The sequence below is a fragment of the Crocuta crocuta genome, unplaced genomic scaffold, assembly GCF_008692635.1.
Source record: "Crocuta crocuta isolate KB4526 unplaced genomic scaffold, BGI_CrCroc_1.0 scaffold154, whole genome shotgun sequence".
NCBI lineage: Eukaryota > Metazoa > Chordata > Mammalia > Carnivora > Hyaenidae > Crocuta > Crocuta crocuta.
In genome coordinates this window covers 10385686-10404313 of record NW_027530545.1, presented here as the reverse complement: position 1 = coordinate 10404313, position 18628 = coordinate 10385686, and positions in this window count along the sequence as shown.

Below are 18628 nucleotides of genomic sequence, written 5' to 3'. Positions count from 1 at the left end.
TTTTACAAACGGCTTGTTTTCAATAAAATTCCAAATGTTTTCGATCCCAAGTATTTCCCGCCCTTAATTATTTTTAAATGATGTCAGGGAAATTTCATCCATATGTACTTACTTTCAATATATTTATTAAGTTAACTATTGTGTGTAAAGATTGATGTAATATTGTCCCCCTTCAAAAGCATAGCTCCAGATATGCTTTTAAAATGTGTTTCCCCTGTTACTTTGGTAGTTAATTTTATTCAAGCAATCTTGCTTATAACCATCAGTTTGGGTTATAGTCAAAATTAGGACATCTGAATCAGCTTTGAATTTTCTTCATTCATTTTTGTCCCTTCCACATGAAGATGCGTGAAGTATACATCTAGAAACATTTTCAGTTTAGGAATAGCATTGAGTAACCCACTCTTGACTATTTTACCCTCCACTCAAAAGTTACAAAGTCATTTGTAATGGCAGTAAGCACTGATCCTAATATGCCTCTTACTGTGGAATACTTCTTTTTCTCAGCATTTAATTGTCTTGGAAATCCCTCTGCCTGGTTAGGCAAATATACTGTATGGATATACCAGAATCTCATGGAAGAATGATAAATAATTTAAGTTTGTCACTCTGGATGAGGACTTAAAAATATTTTTATATTTAAACTGTTATTCCTAATTTGTAGTTATTGTGTGAAATGCAAAAAGGAGACATTCTTACGATGAAATATATTTATTTGAAAATTATAATTTATCTTAACATATTAAAAAAGAAAAACTTATGTGGTTTTTGTACACACTCCAGAAAGTTTACTTATTCGCTTAAATTATTCTAAGTGACTAAAATCATCTTATCTCCTTTATCTTCTAAATAAGTGATTAAACTCCATTTCTCTTTTGACATGCATGGTAACATAACATAAATAAGGGCTGAAATTATAAGCCTAGTGGTTTTTGCATTTCAAGGTGGTAAAACTTGTCATACTTGGTGGGCACCTGTTCTTTTAAGGTCTAAACTATCTAGAAGACAATTTAAAATCGACTAATGGGGAATCTGCTGTTTAAAACGTTTTCAGGGAAGAAAGATTCCCAAACCATTTTGCCATAGACTCAAGAGTTGCCTAGTGGTTTGATATTAAGGGAAATTAGATAGTATCTATTGATGCCAAATATGATGTTAGGTCACTAAAGGTATATCTGGGTTTTAAACTACAGTTTGATTTCTGTCTGCTCTGAGGATGAGTTGTGCATAAAGATTTTTCTTGGGCCTTGGACTGCTAATATTCTTTTTTTCTTTTTTTTAAATTTTTTCTTTTATATTTGTTACAGTTTTTTAAATGTTTGTTTATTTTTGAGAGACAGACAGAGCATGAGTGGGGGAGAGGCAGAGAGAGAGGGAGACACAGAATCCAAAGCAGGCTCCAAGCTCCAAGCTGTCAGCACAGAGCCCAACGCAGGACTCGAACTCAAGAACCAAGAGATCATGACCTGAGCTGAAGTCCAATGCTCAACCGGCTCAGTCTTCCAGGCGTCCCTGGACTGCTAATTTTCAACACATGTTCTAACTATTTATATATAGATTATAATAGCCCTGGTGGAATCCTTATAATCTACCAGATAAACAGTTACTTAAAATACCCAATTTGCATTTTAGAGGCAGATTCTAATAGCACCAAATAAAATAAGTATAGTCTGTTGGATCAATGATATGTTTCAAAATAGCTTGATGAGTATTTGCATAATCTGCATTTCAAAAAGTCCACAGTTAAGTAGTTACACATCTTTAGAACCTTTATAGTCTCTTCTGCCATCTCCTTTGCACTTCTATGAGGAATTTCTTCCATTAAAAAACAACTGTTATAAAAAGGAAATTAACAACTTTTAAATAATACTCTTAGCGAAAATCTCCAAAGCCAGGAAACTCAAAGTGAAGGCTAACACTTAATTCCTCACTTTTTCTGCTTATGTCAATGTGTTGGAGGGATCTCAGATGAGTATGGTATGAGCCATATGTGCTGCCAAACCCAGCTACAGTGAACAAGTTACGGATGGGGTGTCAGTTTGGCGTCTTCCTCCCCAAACTTCTCTTCCTCTCCTATTTAGTGTAAATGCAGAAGAAAAGCACTTTTGAGGTGTATACCTATTGTACTTTTTTTGGTACGTTATAATCCCTGTCATCGTGGTCATAGTATCACATGACTTAAAATCTCTAGAAGATGAAAGAAATCTCAGTCATCTGGGGAGTAAGCATGTGACTGCATTACCTGGTTAAACATGTTCAGCTGAATTATTAATTTTCTCCCTTGTTAAGTACTGGCTTCATGGCTGGAAGTGAAAATGCATGCAATGTAAAAATATGCTGGAAAACAGTTGTAAAACCATCATTAGGTCTCAGTATTGCATGACTTCTTGTGAGACAGAGTGACACGTTTCCTAAAACAGGATCAGCTGTCATTTTCACAGGTTTATATTGTAAATGAAATATTCTAAAAATTTATGATAGAAATGACAGAAGATTCATATAAAACAATTTATAATAAACAAAGAGAGGGAAGATTGGGGAAAATTGCACAACATGATCCTGGATTGTTGGTCCAAGTTGGAGAGAGGTTTTCTGGCATAGAGTTCCCCAACCATTAGTGTTTACTTTGTATTGAGAAGTCATGACTTGGGTTTATCAGTTCTCATTCTGCTTGACCACAGGGCAGCTATGCTATTGAAAGTGATCAGAGGCCATGAAGGTGAGTGTACCAGAAAGGAATGACTATTGTTATTGATTTTTAATTTCTTTGGTACATTTTATATTAGCACAGTGTGTTTTGAAGTTACATTTTTACAGTTTCTTTTGGAATTACAAATATGAAAAAATTGATCAGAGACATGTACAGCAGAGCCAAGTGAACAATTAATACACTATTTCTAGATAAACCTATTATCAATATTTGTATAGTCCTACCTTCTGTACCAAGAATAGAGTTTCTATTTTAGTGTTATAAGAAGTTAAGCCTTTTTTTCTTTAGCAATAATTTGGCTAGGTTTTTAGAGAGAACATTAGAGTAAGAAAAAATACAAGTCAACTTACTACTTAACTTCTGGACAATTATATTCTAAATAAGTGCTTTTGCAGTACTGAGAAATCGCTCCACTTACTAATGATGAACAACAATGCACTTAAATTACTGGAAATGTTTGTGAATAAGCTTATTTTTAAAGGTCAGCAGTTTCCCCCTCAGGCACTAAATATATAACATTTGGTATTACTGGATTGATAAAGGAGTTAGAGATACTCTTCTACCTCACAGATAAAAATAGTCAAAGCATACTTGAGAGGGGCATCACATTTTAATAGTAGTTCAATAAAACTCTCTGAGTTTCAGTGTCCTTATAAAAAGGGCACACGAGGGGTGCCTGGGTGGCTTAGTCGGTTAAGCGTCCGACTTTCGCTTAGGTCATGATCTCGCGGTTCGTGGGTTCGAGCCCCGCGTCCGGCTCTGTGCTGACTGCCAGCTCAGAGCCTGGAGCCTGTTTCAGTCTGTGACTCCCTCTCTCTCTGACCCTCCCCTGCTCACACTGTCTCTCTCTCTCTCTCTCTTAGAAATTAAAAAAAAAAGGGGGGGGGCAGGAATATATTCTCTAGGGTTATGCTGAGGATNGCCCCGCGTCGGGCTCTGTGCTGACTGCCAGCTCAGAGCCTGGAGCCTGTTTCAGTCTGTGACTCCCTCTCTCTCTGACCCTCCCCTGCTCACACTGTCTCTCTCTCTCTCTCTCTTAGAAATTAAAAAAAAAAAGGGGGGGGACAGGAATATATTCTCTAGGGTTATGCTGAGGACGGCACTGGTATTTTGCCCATGTGCCAAATAAAGCTCATTGAGTACTAACTAACATCACCATGGACATCAGTATTATCACTGGCACCATCTTCGTTTTAATCACCACTAACAATATCAGTCTCACCATGTATGTCAGACTCTATGGTCACTTTAGCTAGTTTTTCTTTGGCTGGTCAGTTTTTTCATTTCTTTCCTTGTTTAATAAGAGTTCCCAAAATACATCATTCATTCATTCATTCTACAAATATTGATCTACAGTATGTTGGAGCAGGTAATACCAGACCCTTCACCTACCTCATGGAGCTTATTGCTTATATATATGTCTCATGATCACACAGATAACTTTCATATTATAACTGTGATAAAGGCCATAATGTAGAAGTATAGGGATATTGTTACAAAAGCATATGATGTGCAATTTGGCCTAGGACAGGGAGGTCATAGAAGACTTTTCCAAGGAAGCGACATTAAAACTGAGATCTGCAGGAAGAATTGACTGAGGCAAGAGGAAAAGAGTGTTCGGCAGAGGGGACATCATCTGAGGCAAGATGGGATGTAGTATATGTGGGAACTGAAAAAAGCTAAGTGTATAGGAAGCAGACAGTATGGGAGGAGGAGTATAGAAAATATGCTAGTGAGATGGGTAGACAGGGAACCATTAACAGTCTTGAAATTTACCTAAGAGCAGTTGGAAACTGAGGTGTTTTATTCACTGAATGATATAGTCGAATTTATTTACTTCAGTTACTCTGGCTTTAGTTTGAATGGGGCAAGAGTAGACGTGGAAAGCTATTATGAGACAATTTTAATGGTCCAGATAAGATATAATGATAGTGTGAAGGAGGGTAGGATCACCAGAGATGGAGAGAAATGGATGAACTGAATAAAATATTAGGAGGAAATTTTATAGTAGTTTCAGATGGATTGATTATATGAGGAAGAATTGGTGGAGAACTGTTAAAGGTGGTCCCAGGTTTTTGGCTTGCACAACCAGACCATTGTTGGTACCATCAAGAAACCTCAGAAGAAAATCATGTTTAGAATAAAGAACTACTCTGAGATCAGTTCTGGACAACTTAATGGTGTGGTTCTATAATAGAGCTGAATTAATATGTCAAGGGAGTTGGTTACCTGAGGTAGGAAGTCTAGATTGAAGAGTTAAGTTTGTGAATTTTCTCCATGAGTTTCAAAAAGATTGTGTAGGAAGAGTGTGTAGGGAAAAGAGAGGGTGACTTAACGCCAACAGTATTTTCCAGGGAGAAGAGAATGGCCTGCAGAGAAGAATGGCCAGAGTAGAAGGGAAACCAGGATGCCATTCACAGAAGACAAGGGAAGTGGATGTTTCAAGAAGGGACTAGTAAAGAGTGGGCTGTGTTTTTTCAGAGGTTAAGTAAGACAAGGACTAAAAATATGTCAATTGGAATTATTGATTTTATTTCTTTATGTTAAGTAGATCTTTATTATTGGTAACTTGAGTGGAATTAAGCGTGTGTGTTTGTGTGTTTGTGTTCAGGGCAGGAAGCTCTAAAAGACAAGAGAGGGCTGGGTTGATGGATGAGGGAGAGATGAGAAAAAAAAAAACTATTTTATACAATTGTTTAGGGAAATCTGGGGCTTCTTTCAAAGTGTTTATCATTTTGTTTCTTTACTATTAAGAATTTTTTAAATATCTCAGAGATGGGATTCAATTAATTCAATAGTTTTTTTCTTCTTGTCTTAGAAGATTCCTGGATTAAAGTCCTTGTCAGGGCTTCATATATATTTTTTTAATTTGAATCATTTCTGATAATACATATGTCTCTAGGATTGCCACTGAACCATCATGTGCAGACTAATTTTTTTATTATTTCCTATTAATAGCCAATCTCAGTTCATGATTAGATCAATTATAATTTAGTGTGATTAGTGATCTCATTTATTATCTATCTGGTTGTTTTTATAATACAGACATAACTTCTATGTCCTGGTGACTATGAATCCTAGCCCAGAAGTCACAGGGAAAAGCTCAGACCAATCACTTGAAATTGGCCAAACCAACAATTTTTATTGGGCACTCACTTTTAGATAGCATTTTTGGGGGAAGTATAGAAACACCTGAGGTAAATGATGAAAGTTGCTTAAAACTTCCATAAATTATCTTTTTTTTTTTTTGCAAATTTTGGATTTTATAAAATTGAGCTTTTTATATATTCAGGCTCATAAAACATTTTCCCCTTTAAGTGGAATCATTACTTCTGAAGAGAAAATTGACTTAAAAATAGATTTCCTCCTTGAGTAAATGGAAACCTAACTTACATAAACAACTCAGGGTCTTGTTTAAAAGCAATTCTCTCTCTGCTTCCGGGTCTCCCAGGCTTACCAGGGGAATAAAATGCAACCACTACAGGGATTTGTAGCAGCTCAAAACTTCTGTGATGACTAGAGCAAGCAGAATGGTGGAGGTTGAGTTTCTCTTAAGAAGAGAACCCATTTTTTGGATAGATTCTCCAATTCCTTCCCTCCCTGGCAGTGCAGAGATATGATGTTGCAGTCTCTAGCAGTGTTAAATTAGCAGGGAAATCTGTAGCTAATGGTTAGGCTGCTCTATTCTGCAGTTTGACTAAATGAATGAGTTGTACTATCAGTTCTAACGATTTTGGAAAGGAGAGGCAGGCTCCTGGTCCCCTCATGAAGCATTATATGTTTGATCTTATCATATGAAGCAAATATCTTGATCCCTGCTTCCAACTATGAGTGTGCATGCCTGCAAAATTCCAGCGAGAGACCGAAGTATCCCACATATTGTGGCCAGTTTCCCATAATGTCCTGCAAATTGCAACAGAGTTCATGGGAAAAGTAGGAGGAAATGATTTTCCTGCATAGGGATAGCTCATGTGGGAAGGCTAATCCACAGGTTCCTGTAAGAATGGAGAGATACATCTGTTACATTTTTGAAGCACATCATAGAATGGTTATTTTGTATCTCAATTTTACACTTTGGGGAAGTTCTTGGAATGGATGAATTTCTAATAGATGGCTCTAGAATATGTGTTTATACATTGCACCTTTTTGCTATTAAGGAAGTTGCTTCCCGAAAGAATGATCAAAACCCTGGCAATACTTACATATGGGTATTTCTCCAAAATGTAAGTTCTTAAAGCAATTAACGTTGACATCGTAAGTTGATGGCAAGCTAGTCCTAAATGCATCAGCTTTTAAAAGGGCGTTCCCCAACAACTTAATTGGTGAAAATATTAGTATAAATTAAACCATGTGGGGAGACAGTATGTTTACACTTTCTTCTAGGCAATAGGAGAATAAAATGTTAGTGAATAAATGCATTTTCCATTGTCTACTGTTCCTATCTTTCTTTTTGCTTCTTCTGTACGAGATGGAAATTAGGTTTCTAACAGCAGCTTTATTCCTATGACTCTACAGAAACTTTGTTATTCCCTGAGTAGGATGAATTTGATAAGTAACCACTTATCCTTTCTGTGCTTGTTCCTTCTGAGCAAGGGCAACTGCTCTCTACTGAACACTTTTACCCTCCCAAGCTGTGTTTGACATAATTACCACACTGGAGCTAAGATTCATAATCTGATTGCCAATGTCAACGGAAATGAAGGCTTTCACAAAAAACAAAACCTGTTAAGTACACTCAAGGCTCAGCATCAATCCCACTCATGAGTAATTAAAATATCAATTTATGATACATTTGTCTTTTACTGGTAAATCTGGAAATCCTATGCATTTTTTCTTCAGATATAGATGCTTGAAGGAGAATAAATTCTAAGGACAGTTATACATATTCAAGTTTTGGATTAGGATTTAATTTCACAAATAGTTTTTGGAAGTACCTGCTATATGTGAGGTAGGCTATAATGAACTGAAATAATTTTTTTTTGTAGTTAAGATTCATTTAGCCCTAAGTAAGAAAAGAAGTAATCAGTAAAGTGGTTGAATTCTCCATTGATTTTTTTTCTTTTTTTTTTCTTTTTGCTTGTATCTGGGGGTTTTGGTTCAAGGTTGATCCTCAAAGAAGGGAAAAAGCTGCAATGCTTAGTGTACTTTTTATGTCCTGGGCTCTGTATTAGTAGCTTTATTTATTTATTTGTCATGCACCAGCCCTATGGAGTAGGTATTGTTACTTAACATTTAAAGATGAGGCTCATATACGTAGAACCAATTGCTGATGGCTACACAATCCATGCACTAGTAGTAGAATGGGGTACACAGGAACACTGGAATGAAAAAGTACAGTACCTGGTTGCAGAAGAAAGTGTCTATGTATATCAAAGAGTTTCAGCACCTTGCCAAGTTCTATCAGTAGGAGTCTGTGCAGCATATATAAGAATAGTTTCTAAGGGTATTAAGCCAAAGAGGAAAACTGTAAGATTAGACTGGGTCAGATTCATCCACATAGTTACCTTCGACTGGGTTTTGGGACTTAATGTGTTGGTTCAACTATCTGAGATTGATGTAAATATGGTGAACTGAAGACTATTCCCAATGGTGGTATAGAGTCAATGAGGAAGAAATACTGGAGTTTTCCTGGAATGTTATAGAAGAAGGAGTCCAAAGGCCCAGGGAGGTGTGCATGTTGGAATGAGTCTATTATATGCAATTTGGGCAGCCACCACCCACCATGCCCCCATGAGGAGGCCCCCTGACCTGCACATTCAGAAATGTGGTGGTAAGGCAAAACACCAGCCTCCCTAGTGGCTGTCCTTTGCAGGCTGGAGAGACACTAGGAGGGACTGCCCTGGTAGTGGACCACCCAGGTTTCAGTGGAATCATAGACTCACAGAGTGGTAGGGGCCTCCTGCCAGTGCTTATCTAGCAAAAACAAAACGAGTGCAATCATCTTCATGAGCTGCAAGGATGGAGGCGTGAGAAGACCGTTTGACCCACAGGGACTTACAGCAATGATTCATCTACCATGGAATCTCTAGGGATGAAATGGATGTGCAGCTAACTAAGGTGTTGCTTCTAATATGTGGAAAGAGTCTGGTGCACAGAATTTTGACTCATATCACCAATATGAGCATTCATGACCTCATGTTCAATTCCTAGATCTAATCCAGCTCACAGACCTGGAGCCACTAAGTGTGTGGTAATTTGCTACACAGAAATAGGAAACTCCTACAGTGGCAAACATGCAGTTATAAAGAAAAAAATAGGTGAAAGATTTTCCTTGCCTGTCAAAGTTGGCAGAAAAGTGAGCAACCAATTAATTTCACTATGGACCAGGTCAAGGGCATGTATATAATTTGAAAGAACAAAATCTCTACTTTTAAAGATGAAATTTGGCCATTCAGTTATAATTAAGGATAGGAATCTGAGAATTGCTATGTGGACACTTCTCTGAAAAATGAGAGGAGTGTTTTTAAAAGGTAAGAAAATTCTGGGACAATTCATGGAGAATACATTCTAGGGGAAGATTGTTCTCTGTTGAATTTCATATCAATCCTTACTTCTCCCTAAGGATTAGTCAGTTTCAACAATCCAAAACTGACACTGAGGAGAGAGCTGGAGAATCAGAGATAAGCCTATTTCTGGTCAGGTCTCTTTCATTTCGCCTCTTACTCCCTCCTTTGCAGGTGTTTTTATTATCTTACATATGGAAAATTTCTTCTCTTTCCACAAAGCAGATAGGCTCTGGCTTTGTGTTGGCCCAGGAATGCTGGGGTGGTGGCTTAACTTCCCTTTCAGAAAAGATGGCTGTTCTCGAACCCAGCCCATGTTGCAGTCAGTAGTGAATTCTGAAATTTTTTTTTATAAGTTTTTATTTTTAATTTAATTTTCTTTATTTTTATTTGTTTATATTTGTTTTGGTTTTTTTTCTTACAAATCGTTTATTGTCAAGTTGGTTTCCATATAACACCCAGTGCTCATCCCCACAAGTGTCCTCCTCCATGCCCATCTACCCCCTCGCCCCCACATCCATCAGTCCTCAGTTTGTTTCTCAGGATTCAAGAGTCTCNCTCACACACACACACAGATAAGCCTTTGATAGAAACTATTTAAAAATTTTTTTAATGTTTTATTTGTTTCTGAAGGAGAGAGAGAGAGAGAGAGAGAGAGCGCATCAGCAGGGGAGGAGGGTCAGAGAGAGAGGGAGACACAGAATCGGAAGCAGGCTCCAGGCTCTGAGCTAATTGTCAGCACAGAGTCTGATGCAGGGCTCAAACCCATGAACCGTGAGATCATGACCTGAGCTGAAGTCAGATGCTCAACCGACTGAGCCACCCAGGCGCCCCAGTAGAAACTAGTTTTAAATAACAATGATTTTTATAAGCTTAACTTAAAGAATAAGCACCCAGGGCTTCCAGTTTTGGGTAAAATGGAGTAAGAACACTCCAGCCTGTCACTCACAGTGAATGGAGCTATACAACCCAGACAAAATGCACATAACAGCTGTTTGAGGATCTTACTAAAATTTGAAGTATCACTGGCCAAGAGTGAATTGACCATTTTCCCCTTCTAGTGTACGCCAGCCTCGGTTCAAGTAGTACAAGACATAGAAGTTAGAGTCCTCCTGAGAAAGACAATGTGGAGTGAAGCCATCTATTATTGGCTACAGCAATAGGGCAAGGAGAAGGGTCCTGTGGTAGAAACAGTGGTGGCTACAGACCCACAAGTGCTTCAAACTTTGAGGGACAAGAACATTCAAAATTTTTTTTCTTTCTTTCTCCTCTTGCTGCTTGACCTGGAATACAGATGCAGTCATGGCAGGTTTGGGTCGGTAACTTAAGCCCAAGATTTCTGGGGAACTGAAAAGGGAGTTCTAGGGAATCAAAAAGTATCAAAGAGGTCATGGATGTATAAGGGTTGGGAAAGCAATCCCATAAAACTTAATAAATTCCTGCACTCACTTGAGTTGCACGTGAATGGATCTAATTGTAAACAATATACCACATACTTTGAGAATGGAACTAAGAGATAGACAACTGCCCAGGTCCTAGAGTGGCTACTGAGTGACAAACACAGAAGACAGATGTAAATAACACTGCAAAGATACCAAAAACTGGAATATATGTGAAAACACAAATCTTAGGAAGCTGGTTAGAACATGGGGTTTAAAACAACTGGGTTGGTTGCCTCCTAAAGTAAAATATCAACATTTTCTATGGGATTTAAATAAGACTCAGTCTCATAAGATAATATTCAAAGTGTGTAAGTATAGGAATAGTTCATTGGCAAGCAAGAACCTTCTCCACCCCCCCACCCCCCCCGCAAAATTCCAATTCACGTGAGAAAAGACAAAGAACAGACACCAGTATTAAGATGGTTAAGATACTGGGATTATCCGGCAAAGTCTGTAAGGCAGGTATTATAAAAGTGCTCAAATAAGTAAGGATAAACACTCTTGAAGCAAATACAGAGAAAGTCTAAACAAAAAACTAAAAGGTATAAAGCAGCACCAAATGGAAATTTTAGAACTAAAGCTATAATAACCCAGACTCTTCAAAAATAAGCAAACAAACAAACAAAAAAAAACCCTAAATAATAAGCAAACAAATAAAACCCTCACTGTCTGGGGTCAGTAATCAATTGAAGATGAAAGAGGCAATAGTGAACTTAAAGATAAATCAACAGAAATTATGCAATCTAAGGAATAGAGGAAAAAGAGGGAAAAAAAAGAGACTCGGGTTGATACCAAATGTCTAACATTCATGTTACAGGAGACCCAGAAAATGAGGAGAAAGTATAGTGTAGAACAAATTATTTGAAGATATAGTAACTGGAAATTCCCCAAATATGGTGAAAGACAGAAATCTAAGGATTCAAGAAGCCCAATAAGCTCCAAATGGTATAAATTCAAAGAAATTCACACTCAGAAGCATCATAATCAAACTGTTAAGCTTTAAAAACAGCAACAAATTACCAATATCAGGAATGAAAGAAGACTATTGCTTCCCTCCCTGAATAAATAAAAAGGATGAAAAAGGAATAATAAAAATAGATCTAATGTATGTAATTCAATAAGCTAGGTAAACAACTTCCCCCAAACCAACAACTTGCAAAAAATCTCTTATGATGAATTAAATAAGCATAATAGTTCTATAATTATGAAGCCACTTAATCCATCATTAAAAACCTGTGAAAAAGAAATCTCCAGGCCAAGATAGTTTTATTGCTAAATTCTACCAGGTATATACACAAGAAATAAAACCAAGGCTACATTAACTCTTGAAGATGAGGACACATTTCCCAACTCATGTTATGAAGTGAACATTACTATGATATGAAAACCAGAAGGACAATTTAAGAAATTTATAGATCAATATTTCTTACAAATAGAGATGCAAAATATCACTGAAGATATTAACAAATTGAATCTAGTAATGTATAAAAGAATAGTTTAACATGGCTGAGTAGTATTTATCCCATGAATTCAAGGTTGGCTTAGTATTTGACAACCAATCAGTGAAACCTATCTGTGGTATAATAAAAAATATATGTTTGGTTTTTGTCCCTCCTCAAACCCTTGAAATCTCTGGGGTGAGAAGAATATTTTTTTGTGTGTGCTAATGAAATGTCTGGTGCCTGGAGGCCCCTTGATAGCATCAGAATGGAAGCTGGTTACCAGAATGACCTAGGCATGATTAGGTTGGCTCTTTTAGCTTTATATCCTCTACCCCACAACCCTAAGGAGGGGAGAGGGGCTAGATACTGAGTTAAACAACAACGACAGTGAGTTAATCAACCATGCCTTCATAAGGTGGTGACAGAGGTCAGAGAACTCCTGGGTTGGTGAGCACATTGAGGTACTACCAGGTACAGGTAGGGCCTACAGAGGGCATAGAAGTTCGGTGCACCACCCTTCTCCTCCCATCCGCTGCCCTATGCATCTCTTTCCTTTGGCTTTTCTGAATTGCAGCCTTTATAATAAACTGGTAAGAATAATTAAAGCACTTTCCTGAGTTTGATGAACTGTTCTAACAAATTACTGAACATGAAAGGTCATGGATTTTGGAAACCCCCTGCGTTGTAGCCAAGTTGAACAGAAGTGTGGGTACCCTGGCCACCCAATACTTGTGATGGCATCTGAAGTGATGGTAGGCTTGTGAGACTGAGCCCTTAAACTCATGGTTTCCAATGCTAACTCCAGGTAGTTAGTGTCAGAACCGAATTGAATTGTAAGGCACTTAGTTGGTTCCTGGAGTGTTGGAGGGTTGGTTGGTGTAAGAAAACCCCACATACTCAGTGTCAGAAGTTTTGGAAGTAAGGGTAGTACAGAGCATTTATTAATAGTCTAAGGAAGAAAAATCATGTGATGATATTAATTAATGCAAAAAAGGATTTTTCAGTATTCAGTATTCATACATAATAAAAGTTCTCAGCCAATTAGGACCAGAAAGAAATTTCTCCAACTTGATATGGGACACCTACAAGCTAACATCATATGTAATAGTGAAAGACTGCAATATCAATATGTATCTATTAGAATGGATAAAATAAAGATACTGACAATACAAGGACTGATGAGGAAGTAGAGCGGCTAGAACTCTTGTACATTGCTGGTGGAAATGTGAAATGATACAGTGACTTTGGAAAAAAGCTAAAGGTGCCTGCATCGTGTGACGTAGCAATCTGACGCCTAGGTATTTTTCCTAGAAAAGTGAAAACTTATGTTCCCATAGAAGTTCACCTGTACACGGACATTTGTAACAACTATTCATATTGGTGTCAAACTGGAAACAACACAAATCTTCTTCAGCAAGTGAATGAAAAACAAATTGTGGTATATCCATATATTAGAATACTACTAAGCACTACAAAGGAGTTAATTGTAGATACCAAACAAGTTGGATGGACTCTAAAGGCATTAGGGCAAGTAGAAGAATTCAGCCTCAAAGGTTATGTACTGTTGATTCCATATATGTGACATTCTCAAAAGCAAAAGTGTAGTGGGGAAAAGTCAGGCATTAGGAGTGCATGAGAATTCCCCAAAGGGTGGCACAGGGGGATTTTTTTGAGGTGATGGAACTTCTCTGTATTCTAATTGTAATGGTGGGAACATTAATCTGTTCATGTGTTAAAACTCAGAAACATACATCTAAACAAAGTCAGTTTCACTCTTTGTTAATTTAAAAACAAAGTAGAAATAATAAAAAGCATGCAAAGTGACCAAAGTTAGAATATAGAATGATTTTTCCAACAAGTTGCTGAAATTATCAAAGATAGAAAAAGGCTATAAGAAAATGAAAAGTTTTATATAATTCTAACCAGAAGATTATAAAGATGAAAGAGGATTTAACCAAATTACTAATTTTTTTTTAAATCAAATCCCAATACGTGTGAGCTGTGTAGTAATAGTTGATGCTTGGTTGGGGTAAATTGGGAGCAAGTATAAGGCAGCATAATTCTTTTTGAAGAACCCGTAAACCTATGACACTCATATTTCAATCATTAGTAAATAATGAAAAATAACTGTAAAAAGGTTATGACCTTTCAGAGATGCTAAACAATAGTGACCTTGAGTAGGAAGTAGGGGTTTGGATATATGCATGAATACCCACATTTCTTACAAGTTTCATGATGGAATCAATGCAGAAGCTCAAAAATGAAACTGTATACTCAGGCTTATACTAAAATGCAGTAGTCCCCCAACTTTTCACTCCTCACTCTTAGCAATCATTTTTCTTAAGCCTAAAAATATTATGTACATATTTTAAAATAATATGGTTATGTTGCTATTTTCCCTATTTAGTTTCTGACTTAATATGTAAGGATTTAGACAGTTTACATCTTGTCCTTCTCCTCTCCCTACTTGTCTTAGTCCCTCAGACTGTTACACAAAATACATCAGACCGGGTGGCTTATAAACAACAGAAATTTATTCCTCACAGTTCCGGAGCCTGGGAAATCCAAGATCAAGGTGCTGGCAGATTTAGTATCGTGAGAGCCTGCTTTCTGTTCACAGATGGCACCTTCTTGCTGTGTCTTCACATGGTGGGTGGGGTTACGAAGCTCTGTGGGGCCTCGTTTATAAGAACACTATCCCTTTAATGAAGGTGCTACTCTCACGACCTGGCCCCTCTCAAAGCCCTTGTCTGTCAGTACTGTAATTTTTTTGGGGGGGGGGAAGGTTAGGATTTTGACATATGAATTTTGGGGAGGGGGACACAAATATTCAGATTATAACATTCCTACTGTAATTATATTCACAGTTCTGCCTTTGCTCATTTCTGTAATTTTTAACTATATGAACCTAAATATCTTGTTGCATCATTAATAGACGGTATCACTTGCATTTATTTTGTAAGACACCGGAACTCTGTCTTTTCCTTTACTGCTCCTCAGGTTTTGCTGTCTCTGATTCTGCCATATCCCCACCTAAAAGATGTTAATTAATCAGTTTATATTCATCTGAATTTGTTGATTCTTATTTTCTTTAATGAGTTATGATCACCTATTATCATTATTTTAATGCTCACCTTTAGCTCACGGAAGCCTCTTGAGCTGTCCTTCTGATACATTTTCATCCTTCTTTGAGGATATCTTATTTTTGCCACGGAAAAATGTTTCAGGCTCACCTTTGCTTTTCCTCATGTGGTCTGGAATTAGACCACATATTCTTGGAGAATAGTATTTGGAAATCAAGTTTTGGGTAGAAAGTCTGCTCTTGGTTCCTGATGTGTTATTATTTCTAGGTCCTCTCAGTGGTCATAACTAGGAAATTTATGTCTGTATATATCTCCATATAGGTATATATGCACACATATGTACATATACATATATATGTATTTTAAAATACATATCTATATCTGTATATGTGTATGTTTATATAGGGATATAAAGATATGTATGTACATTGCAAATATAACATTTATATGTAATATACAATTATAAATATAGATTGTATGTATACATATAGATTATATAGATATAAATATATACTTGTATAAATACATATAGATTTGTATATATATTTATATAAATAAACATAGATTGTATATATACACACAAATATGTATGTACAAATACATATATATACAAATCTCTACTTATTTATATAAATCTATAATCTATATGTGTATATACATACAATCTATGTGTATTTATAATTGTATATTACATATAAATGTTATATATATTTGTAATGTATATATATACAAATCTGTATGTATTTACATAAATATATATNACATACACTTTCTCTTCTGTAACTTTCCTGATAGAAAAAGTTAAATCTTCTGTGACTTGTATGTGTTGATTCTAAAAATTGAAAAACAATGAACATATTTTAGGTTGTTATGGTAGCTCAATTATTCATTGTAAAGACAAAGAGTGCTTGTTAGGATTCCTTTTACTCCTGCACATTTATGAATTCAATACAGCTATCTCTCTAGTATTCAAAGGAGAATGTTTCCAGGGATAAACTAAATGGATTTTCTGTTTTGAAAATACTTTTAGGGGCGCCTGGGTGGCTCAGTTGGTGAAGCATCCCACTTCGGCTCAGGTCATGATCTCACAGTTCGTGGGTTCGAGCCCCTCGTCGGGCTCTGTGCTGACAGCTAGCTCAGAGCCTGGAGGCAGCTTCAGATTCTGTGTCTCCCTCTCTCTCTGACCCTCCTTTGCTCACACTGTCTCTGTTTCTCTCTCTCAAAAATAAACAAAACATTAAAAAAATTTTAAATAGTTTTAAAATTTTAAATTCCAGTATTAGTTAACATAAAGTGTTACATTAGTTTCAAGTGTACAATATAATGATTCAACACCTCCATACATCACCCTGTGCTTATTACAACGGGTGCACTCCTTAATCCCCATCACCTAATTCACCCCCTCCCCCCATCCACCTCCCCTCTGGTAACCGTTTGTTTGTTCTCCCCAGTTAAGAGTCTGTTTCTTGGCTTCTCTCTCTCTTTTTTTTCTTGTCTTTCTTTGCTCATTTGATGTGTTTCTTAACTGCTACATATGAGTAAACTTGTATGATATTTATCTTTCTCTGACTTTTTTCACTTACCATTATGTACTCTAACTCCATCTATGTCACTGAAATGGATATCTTCTTTATCCATTCATCTACCAATAGGCACGGACTGATTCCATAATTTGGCTATTGTAAGTAATTTTACAGTAAACATAAGGGTGCATGTATCCCTTTGAATTAGTGGGGTTTTTTTTTTGTTGTTGTTGTTGTTGTTGTAGTTGTTTGGGGGTAAATACACAGTAGCAGGGTAAGAATCAGAGGGTAGTTCTATTTTTAATTTTTTGAGGAAATTCCATACTGTTTTCCACAGTGGCTATTCCAGTTTGCATTCTCACCAACAAGGCAAGAGGGTTCCTTTTTCTCCACATCCTCACCAGCACTTATTGTTTCTTGTGTTTTTTATTTTAGCTGTTCTGACAGTGTGAAGTGATATCTCCTTGTGGTTTTGATTTGCATTCCCCTGATGATGAGTGACATAGAACATCTTTTCAGGTGTTTGTTGGCCATCTGGATATCTTCTTTGGAGAAATGTCTGTTCATTTCTTTTGCCCATTCTTAAATTGGATTATTGGTTTTTGGGGTGTTAGGTTGTAAAAGTTCTTTGTATATTTATCAACCCTTTATCAGATATGTCATTTTTAAAAATCTTTTCTCATTTAGTATCCTGCCTTTAGTTTTATTGATTGTCTTCTTTACTGTGCAGAAGCTTTTATTTTGATGTAATTCCAGTAGTTTATTTTTGCTTTTATTTCCCTTGCCTCAGGAGACATATCTAGAAGAATGTTGCTTCAGTGGATGTCAGAGAAATTACTGCCTGTCCTCTCTTCTAGTATTTTTATGGTTTCCTGTCTCACATTTAGGTCTTTAATCCATTTTAAATTTATTTGTGTGTGGTGAAAAAAATGGTTCAGTTTCATTCTTCTGCATGTTGCTGTCCATTTTTCCCAACACTGTTTGTTGAAGAGACTGCCTTTTTCCCATTGGATGTTTTTTCCCAGTTTTCTCTTTTACACTTTTCACCAACTGACTTTATTCAGTCTTTAGGGTTTTCCCTCACTAGTGATAATACTGGTTACCTGTGCATGTCTTCTCACACTCATTTCCTTCCGAGAATTCTTTTTGAGCCACTAATCTTGCTGCTTCAATTTGGCCTGGGTGTATGCATCAAGGCTCTTCTGAATTAAATGCACTGTTTCCTTCATCCTTTGGGTAGTTTTTAAATCTCACTTTGCTAAATGTATACCCTAAAAAGGGTCTATCCAATTTTTTTAATGTTTTAATGTTGGGGAAATGCTTTTATTCTGTCCTGTGATAAATCAAGCCATTTTGGATGGTTATAAAAATCAGATAAAAATATGTTTCCATTGTCATTCAGCATCTTATGATGCCAGTGAGGAGTCTGATACCAACTTGGTCCTTGTCTCATTTTAAATGACTCTGTGAACATATTTAGAATCAAATCTTTATTCCTATAGTTCTAGCTTCTCATATTAGTGAGTCTAGACTGGGATTACTTTTTTTATATTAATTGTGCTAGGCACCCTGTGGGCACTTTTAGTCTTACTAACTCTTAAGATTTTATTTCCTACTATTTCTTTAATAATTTCCTCCCTTCTTTCTTTTCTTCCTTTGATCCATGTTAATCAGATATTGGTATTCCTGGATTGATCTTTTATATCCAAATATTTTTCTTTTTTAGATTAAATATGAGATGACCTTTTTGTTTGTTTTACATTCTTCTAATTTTTCTGCTAAAACCTACTATAAACTTTTTACTTTAACAAAGTTTAAAAATGATCTTGAAGAGCTCTAATTATTTACTTATTCTTTTTTCATATCATTCTGTTCTTTTTTAGAAAAAAGTTCTCTTAGGTAATTAATGAGCATTCTAACATTTC